The following is an 8,627-nucleotide window of genomic DNA, read 5'->3' on the forward strand; positions in this document are numbered from 1 at the left end:
AAAGGAAGTACTATTATGAGTTGGTTACGTTAGTTATCTATAAAGAGAGACAAAAAAAATTCCCTTTTCCTCCTTAGAACGAATCTGGAGGATTAAACCGGTGGGAATTAATCCAAGCGCTCAAAAATTTCTATTATAATGCCTAACTTTATGCTTTTCTTTCCATTTACCCCATGTGATATAAAAAGCCAATTAAATCATCTTAATTCACTTTTGTCTCAAAAACAAAAAAATGAAAGATGACAAGCGAGGAATTCTGCCAAATGTGACTATTAAAAGAAGTCCAGAAACCGCTTGAAATATCACCATAAAAATAACTCCTACAACAACAACAACAACAACAACAACAACAACAACAACAACAACAACAACAACAACAACAACAACAACAACAACAACAACAACAACAACAACAACAACAACAACAACAACAACAACAACAACAACAACAACAACAACAACAACAACAACAACAACAACAACAACAACCACCACCACCACCACCACCACCACCACCACCACCACCACCACCACCACCACCACCACCACCACCACCACCACCACCATACTAAAATTGGAAACTAAAATCAAGGGATATAGTAGTTGGCTTAAATTGCTGCAACGGTGGAAGATTTGGAGAGGAAAAAGGAAAAAAGTATAACTAAATCCCTTGATTGAAGGTACTAATAATGGACTGGGAGCCTTTTAAGGTGGAATGTATATATTTTCTAAGCAAAACTTGTGTAGGTAGGGTAATTTACTAAACATGAACATTTAGAGTAATAAAGTTTCCAATAGTGTATAGGAATAAAAAAATCCCAAAAGAAAATGATGATAGATAATGGTTTTTGGGCTACTTCAAATTTTTCTGGAACAAACACTACTAACAGTTGTAAGCACGTGATTTTTGCCCTATATGAGAATTACTCCCAAAAAATTCAAAAATAAAATGATTTTTCTTTGGTGTGCAATTTTGTGATAATTTGAATAATTATTTGTAGTTGTTTGTGCGTGTTTATTTGCTAAATTAATAAACAAAATACAAAAATATGTCGCATTTTGTATGTAGGATTTAATTCTACAATTGATAATAATTAAATTTGTTTTACAAAAATATAAAAATTACAAAAATAGGCATCGTTTGCATTTTTAGCATTTAATGTCCAAATATACAATTTTATGCTTAATTAATACTTAATTGTGCGTTAATTGTTATTGGGAGTTAATTTGCGCTTTTATAACTTAATTTAGTTCTTAATAATAGTTTAAGTATTTTTATAATTTAGTTTTAGAAAAATAAAAGAAGAAAAGAGAGCGAAAATATAAATAAAGTCGGAATTTGGCCTTTTCTTCAATTTCAAGCCACAGGCCCAAAAAATGGCCCAATCTTCCCTACGACCCAGTCCATTTCGAACTGGGTCAACCCGGTCCATAACCCAACACCCTATTATCTTGCATTTCAAAAAATAAAACAAAGAAAAAAAAGAATAGTAAACCCTAAAAATGCCTAAGCATCCGCCCCCCCCCCCCCCCCATTTCTGCTTCTTCTTCCTCAAAACTCCAAAGCACAACCATGGCTGCCCTCACCAACGTCGACCACCCTCCACCACGAACACCCCCTCATGTCGTCACACTCACACACACATACACAAACAAACGACACAACAGTCCATCGCCCCAGCGTTGTTTCTCCATTGAAGCTCAAGCTCGACCATGGACTACCTGTTGCTTCTGCTTCAGCGCCCTCTTAGTTGCTGCCTCACACCGTCGCCGCTGCTTCTCCACACGTTCGCCGCTGCTCCTTCACACCGTCGCCGCTGCTCCTCCACACCGTCGCCGCTGCTCCTCCACACCGTCGCCGCTGCTCCTCCTCGCGTCCGAGCTGCTGCTGCGTCCATTTCAAGCTCCGATGTCCAGCAGTAGCGGATGCTACTGCTTCAGTCCATGTCGAGCTCACGAACCTCGATGGCCATGGCTTCTTCATCATCAGCTGCTTCCGTTTCGTCTTCATCATTCAGTCCAGTCGAGTTCGCGTACATGGAGTAGTTTTGGTCGATGTCGTCGATCACTGTCCGAGTTCGTCGTTGGTTGGTCGTTGTTCGTCGTTTCATTTCCGGTTAGTGGTTTTTTGGATCTCATTTATCGTCCATATTTTTGTTTGGCATTTTTCGGATCCAAAATCGATAAATGATTCAATTCTTCTTTGGTTTGTTCTTCGTTGAAATAATTTTCTAGTTTGTTCATTATTTGGTGAATTTTTCATGTTTATTTCATGTTTGTTTTATTGTTTAGGTAAATGTTGTTAGTTTAATGTTAGTTAAATACAAATTGAGGTTTAATTGTTTCCTCAATTTGTTTTATGTATTTGATGTATTTTACGGAAATTGTTAATATTGTTAAAGTTCAAATTTAAATTCATAATTGTTCTTTTTAGTTTTGTTTTGTCATTTGCCTAAAAGAATTTAGTTGCAATAAGGGAAGTATGTTGGGTTTTAGTCATTTGAATCCGTCGTTTTTATTTTTAGATTTAATTCATGTTTATATTATGTTTGTTTGATTTTGAATCCGTTTGATTTTGAATCCAAAATGTGTATAGTTTGATTCCTTGATTACCATTTATGATTATTTCTTGAATTGTTCTCATAATCTTGTTTAAAGTTTAATATAAGAATTGTTTGTTGTAATGTTGTTAGAGTTGATTTTAAGTTCAATATGATTGAATTTAGAAATCTTCATACTTTGTTTGTTGTTGGTGTTGAATCCGAAAATAGGATTGTTTGTTGCTAAAATATTGTTCAATCAAATTTTAGTTGTTCTTGGTTGTTCAATTTGTGTTCATGTGATTTGTTGTTGAAATGTTGTTAAAATCATGTTCATATGATATTGTTGTTATGATGTTCATCCGTGTTCATATTGTTGTTTGAACATTGTTAAAAATTGATCATATTGTCTATATTTTGGTTAAGTTTGATTAATTGATGTGTTATAGCTGATGGGTAGTTTGGTAAATTTGTAATACGTTCAGGGGTAGTTTGGTAATTTCAGTAAGGTCGGAAGGGGTAGTTTAGGAATTGTACATTTTGTAATTGTTTATTTGAAGCATGGGGGACAAAATGAAATGGGGTGGGTTGTGATATGATTATTTAATATAAAGGGGGGACAAGATTTAATTTAAAGGGGAATCTTGCATTATTTTATTTGAAGCATGGGGGCCAAAATATAATGGGGTGGTGTGATATATTTATTTAATGTAATGGGGATGAGTGGGAAGATAATGGGTTTGGTAGAGAAAGGGATTGATTTTAATTGATTAAAGGGTGGAGATTATATATAGAGAGGTCTGAAAAATCAGAAGAGGACGGAGAGAAAAAAGAGAGATTAGAAAAAAAGGAACTGAACATTTATTCCGAAAAAAACATTGAAACTCTCAAGAAAAGAAAAACATATAAAGAAAAAAAAAGTTGAAAATTAGAAGAGAAAGTAGTACACACCTGATAAATATTCTGGTATACAGGTGTAGAAATTAAGGGTTGAAGATTAATTAGCCTTTCAAAAATCTGAAAATTTCCCTTGGTTTCTGTCCGTTATTTTTGGCATTCCTGGATTTTATTTTGAATTTTTCAAAGCTGTCACTGGGATTTTCGTTGGCTGATTATTGCTGGTTATTGTTACTGTTGCTGTGTTACGTATTACGTTGCTGACTTTCTTCTTCTTATATTGACAATATCAGGTACACAACTGTAATTTTGGCATTTTGTAAGCTGAAATGAAGAATGGAGTGTTAAATTTTTAATTTAGTTTAATTTAATTTTTGTATTGTATTTAGGTTATTCATGTATTATTATTCTGTAAATCACTGTCATTTGGCATAACTAGGCATATTATAGCGACATATTAAATAACGCCTTAACCAGATTATTAGGAAATATATTTAAGCCTGATTATTAATTAAAACTGTTTAATAACAAAAAATAGAAGAAATAACGTAAAAATGGCGTTATTGAATCAGTTTGGCAAAAAAAATTTAACTAAGTTCCTTATTCATAAGGTTTTTCGTCAACGATAAGTTAATCAGAATCATGTAGTCAATTTCATTTATAACATGAATTAGTTTGCGAACAAGTATTAGGACATGATGTGAATTAAAACAAAGTTAGAAATATGGTTTAGTAATCAAGTTTTTATTTTTCTTTCTTTCAATTTTCAGTATTTGTAAATAATTAGTTTCAATAAGCTTAAGTCTTACTAACAATTTGAATTTTAATCCAACTATGGGATAATTAGTTTTTTTTTTTTTATTTTATTTTTCGACAATTCCATGTTGTATTTATGATTATAATTTTTATTACTTTCTGTTAATATTTGTTTTTCTCTTCTATTTAATATGTCATTTTCAAGAATGTAGATATTGATTTTATATTTATAAACAAACTTAGTAATAATAAAAAGGTAGTCATTAAAGGATATTCTTAAAATAAGGAAGGATTTCGCTAAAAAATAAATAGATGTAAATAATACAAAAATTTACAAGATTCTCCAATCTCATTTATTTATTTAATTATTTTTAAAAAAAAATTACTTAGAATTTGGGATGGATTGTTTAGTGAATTTCACTTCCTTCCCCAAAGATAATGACGCGTTAAACTCTTTAGGCGCGATTTAATCAATTTTACCTTCTTAAACTCGGATGCGCATTTCATGCGACCCAAATCTAAATCCTAAAACATTGAATAAAAATGTGTTCCGGATTGCGGGTGCATTTCATGTGACGTAATCCAAAGACATGTTTTAAACGATGTTCACAATTTTTTTTAAAAAATAATAATAATAATAATAAAGTGGTAAAGAAGTTAAATTTGCACATTGGTTCATAATTGTATTTAAAATCAGATAAATAAGCCGAATATAACAGTTGAGCGACCGTGCTAGAACCACGGAACTCGTGAATGCCTAACACCTTCTCCCGGGTTAACAGAATTCCTTATCCGGATTTCTGGTACGCAGATTGTAATATGGAGTCATTCTTTTCCTCGATCCGGGATTAAAATTGGTGACTTGGGACACCCTAAATCTCCCAAGTGGCGACTCTGAAATAAATAAATAAATCCCGTTTTGATTGTCCTTTAATTGGAAAAACTCTCTACGCACCTCGCAGTGCGGAAAAAGGAGGTGTGACAGCTCTGGCGACTTTGCTGGGGAACTAACCCAGAACCAGTGGTTCAGGGTTAGAAATTCGAGCTCATATAAATTGTCATATTTGGTTTTATCTGATTTTTACATGTTTGAGCCTAATGTGCTAAATGCTGCTTTTACCGCTTTGATATTACGTGAACTGTGTATAAACTGTGCCGAAACCCATCTCCTCTCTGAGTCTTCTAAATCATGAAGAAGGGTGTACTTCGTACGACTTCTTTTCTGTATAGTGTAAAATCCCAATTTAGAACGAGGTTCGGACAAGTTGCTAAGCCGGTGAAGCTTCTGTATTCCCGGTACGCTACCCCCCTCGGCTCGAGCTGTCCGCTCGGGTAAGCCAGGTCTAGAACAAACACCCAGGTTCTGAACCTAGTATAACAAAACCACATGTCGGATCCCTAGTAGGAACGTTTGTTTGCATCACGTGCATCTGACTTTGGAGGCTCAACACAGGGGTTGGGTCTGTCTAGGACAGGTGCACCAAAAATGAAAATGACCATCCTGATGCATCTTATTTGTTTTATGTGCATTTATTTGCTCGGTCTTGCATGTTGACCGGCTTCTGAGTCTCGGGAGTGTAAAAAATAAAATAAAATAAAAATAGCAAGTGGAAAGTTATTTGATTAATTTAGAAAAATCAGTGTCCAAGTACTGTCGAAGTGCTGCCGAATTTTTTTAAAAAAAAAACATATATATTTTTACTTTTAGAATTGTTGGTTTGCCTAGAAAGCAGAAAGTGTGTAGGAATAAGTCTTTTATTTTAATTTGCTTTATTTTAAAAAAAAATGAAAAAGGAAAATAGTTTTTTTTATATAAAAGAAAAAGGAAAAAATTTGTTTGTTTTCAAAAATTAGTTAGTTTATAGCCTGAACTACGCGGGTATGATTCTCACCGAATGTGAGATCAGAGGCAAACCTCTTTGGTTTCGGCTCACCATATTCAAAAAAAAAATCCAAAAATATTTAACATTACTCACTTCTTTAGAAAGTTTTTCTTTTAGATTAAAAAAAATTTCCTTTTAATCTCAAAATCCCAATTATTTGTTTAAAAGATATTCAAAATAAAATTCAAAAATATTTTTTCTGTAGTATTTCTTTCATAAATTCAGAATATTAGTTAAAAAATATTTCCTTTCTCCTTAAAAGTTTTTTTCAAGAAAAAAAAAAATTAAAATTAAAATCCAAAAAATATTTCTTTAGAATATAGATAGTTTTTAAGTCAAATAAAAGTTTTTCCTTCTTTAATCACTATAATAAATGTGCAGGATGAGCACAAGTCAAAATGAATCATTCTCAGTGTGTAGCGAGGTCCCTTCGCAACTCCACATGTGGTGGAATGATATGGGAAAGGATAGTATAAAGATAGTGGAAAGAGTTTTGGGAGGTTTTGTCGATCTGTTGAATATCAAGCCAAGGACAGATATCATCGAGGCTCTAATACCGTTCTGGGACCCAACACGCAACGTGTTTCGTTTTGCTGACTTTGAACTTTCACCTACACTAGAGGAAGTCGCCGGATATGCGGGGTTGAATGGGAAACTAAGAGGGCAGTATTTACTTTCACCAAGACCAGTATCTCCGCACGCGTTCTTGGATTTGCTAAGCATTAGTCGGAAGGTACAGAATGATGATTTGTCGAAGGGATGTTGTACTCTCCAATTCTTGTATCAACGGTACGGAATTCCTCAGGGTTTGGAAGAACCAAACCTCAGATTAATTCACATTGGGAACAGAATCAAGTGGGAAGCAAGACGTACTTTGGCATTTATCACAGCATTTCTGGGAGTTGTGGTCTGTCCCCGCAAAGATAAAAAAATAGAGATAGGCCTTGTAGGGATGGCCGATGTTGCAATCAAAAGAACCGACAGTACTGTGGTTCCTTTGATTTTGTCCGAAATCTACCGAGCTTTAACTATATGCCGAGAAGGAGGCAAGTTCTTTCAGGGATGCAATCTGTTACTCCAGCTGTGGATGCAAGAACACCTCCATCACCGAGTGGGATACATGAACCACGGGTTGACTGAGAGAAACTGCATTAGCGGCTTTGAGAAACGAATGACAGGCGTCATATTTCCCGAAGGCGTCGAAGCATGGCTTGCACAATTGAGGTCAACAACAGCCGACCAAGTTGAATGGGCATTTGGGTGGTTGAATGATACTGAGGTAATATACATGGCGGCCGAGGAATGTCATGTTCTTTTGATAGGACTTCGTAGCATCCAACCATATGCTCCTCATCGGGTACTGCGCCAACTAGGAAGATTTCAGGTAATTCCCACTGATGAGGATCTAAGAAAGCACGCCATTGAGTTGAGTCCAGGAGTCGTGTTCCCCGAAGGAAAAATTAGAAAGCTGTGGCACGAATGTAGATTCCTTGAACCCAAGACTATGGTTCGAGAGCTGGCTAAGGGTGAGGTAGACCCAAAATACGATGTTTGGTTCGGGAAAAGGTTCCAGATTCGTCAGAGGCCTGCCAAAAGAGCTCACGTCCAACAATTTACGGATGATTCGCAGGAACAGTGGGGCTGGTTAGTGAGAGAAGAAGGCTACCGGGTTGAAATCGGGAAGCTGAAGCGACAAATTGAAAGGCTTATGTTTGAAAACAACGTTCAAGTAGCCTCAGAGCAGGGTGAGAAGAACAAATTAGACAAAGAAAACCAGGCACTGAAAGCCCGAATTCGCCAAGTCAGTAAGAGTGATAGCGACCGACAGAAACGTCGCTCTGATGAAAGGTTGATAGCGGAATTGAGAAATCAAGTCAGCCAAAGCCGAGAAGACTTGGAGAGATCCCAGGCTTGTATAACAAGAATGCGGGTCAGGTGGGCCACAGTTACAACATCACGGAGAGAGCACCTATGGCAAGTAAAAAGGGACTACGAAATGAGTGTTGCGACATTGAGAGAGATAAACTCCATTCTCAATAATCGGGTCCTCAAACAAGCCCAGGATGCTAGAAAAGATAGAGAACGCTGCTATGAGTCGATAGCCCGGATGGAAGAACAAATGGAGAGGTTCCAAGAGCAGCTCATTGACAATACTCGAATATTGGGACTAAAGAATCAACGGATAGAACAGCTGTGCATAGAGAGGGATAGAATCAGGGGTAGGATCAATGATATAGGGCGCTATATCACCACGAAGTGCCTAACATGTGAAGAGATGCCTCGTGATATCCTTTTTGCCTCAATCATGGGTTATGTCCATCAGATCATGGAGGAACTAAAAAGCTTGCAAAGAAGCCTGGCCCCCAAGCCCGCGGAAAGGCCGAATGATGCCTCGCGGGCACCAAAATTCAAAGCTTTAATGTATCCCTAGTTCAATCTTGCACTTGTTTGTTTTTTTTCGAGTCTGTTGTCTACCCATATGTTTTTTTTCTTCAAACATTCTCAAATATATATATATATATATATATATATATATATATATATATATATA

The sequence above is a fragment of the Nicotiana tabacum genome, chromosome 3, assembly GCF_000715075.1.
Source record: "Nicotiana tabacum cultivar K326 chromosome 3, ASM71507v2, whole genome shotgun sequence".
Lineage (NCBI taxonomy): Eukaryota > Viridiplantae > Streptophyta > Magnoliopsida > Solanales > Solanaceae > Nicotiana > Nicotiana tabacum.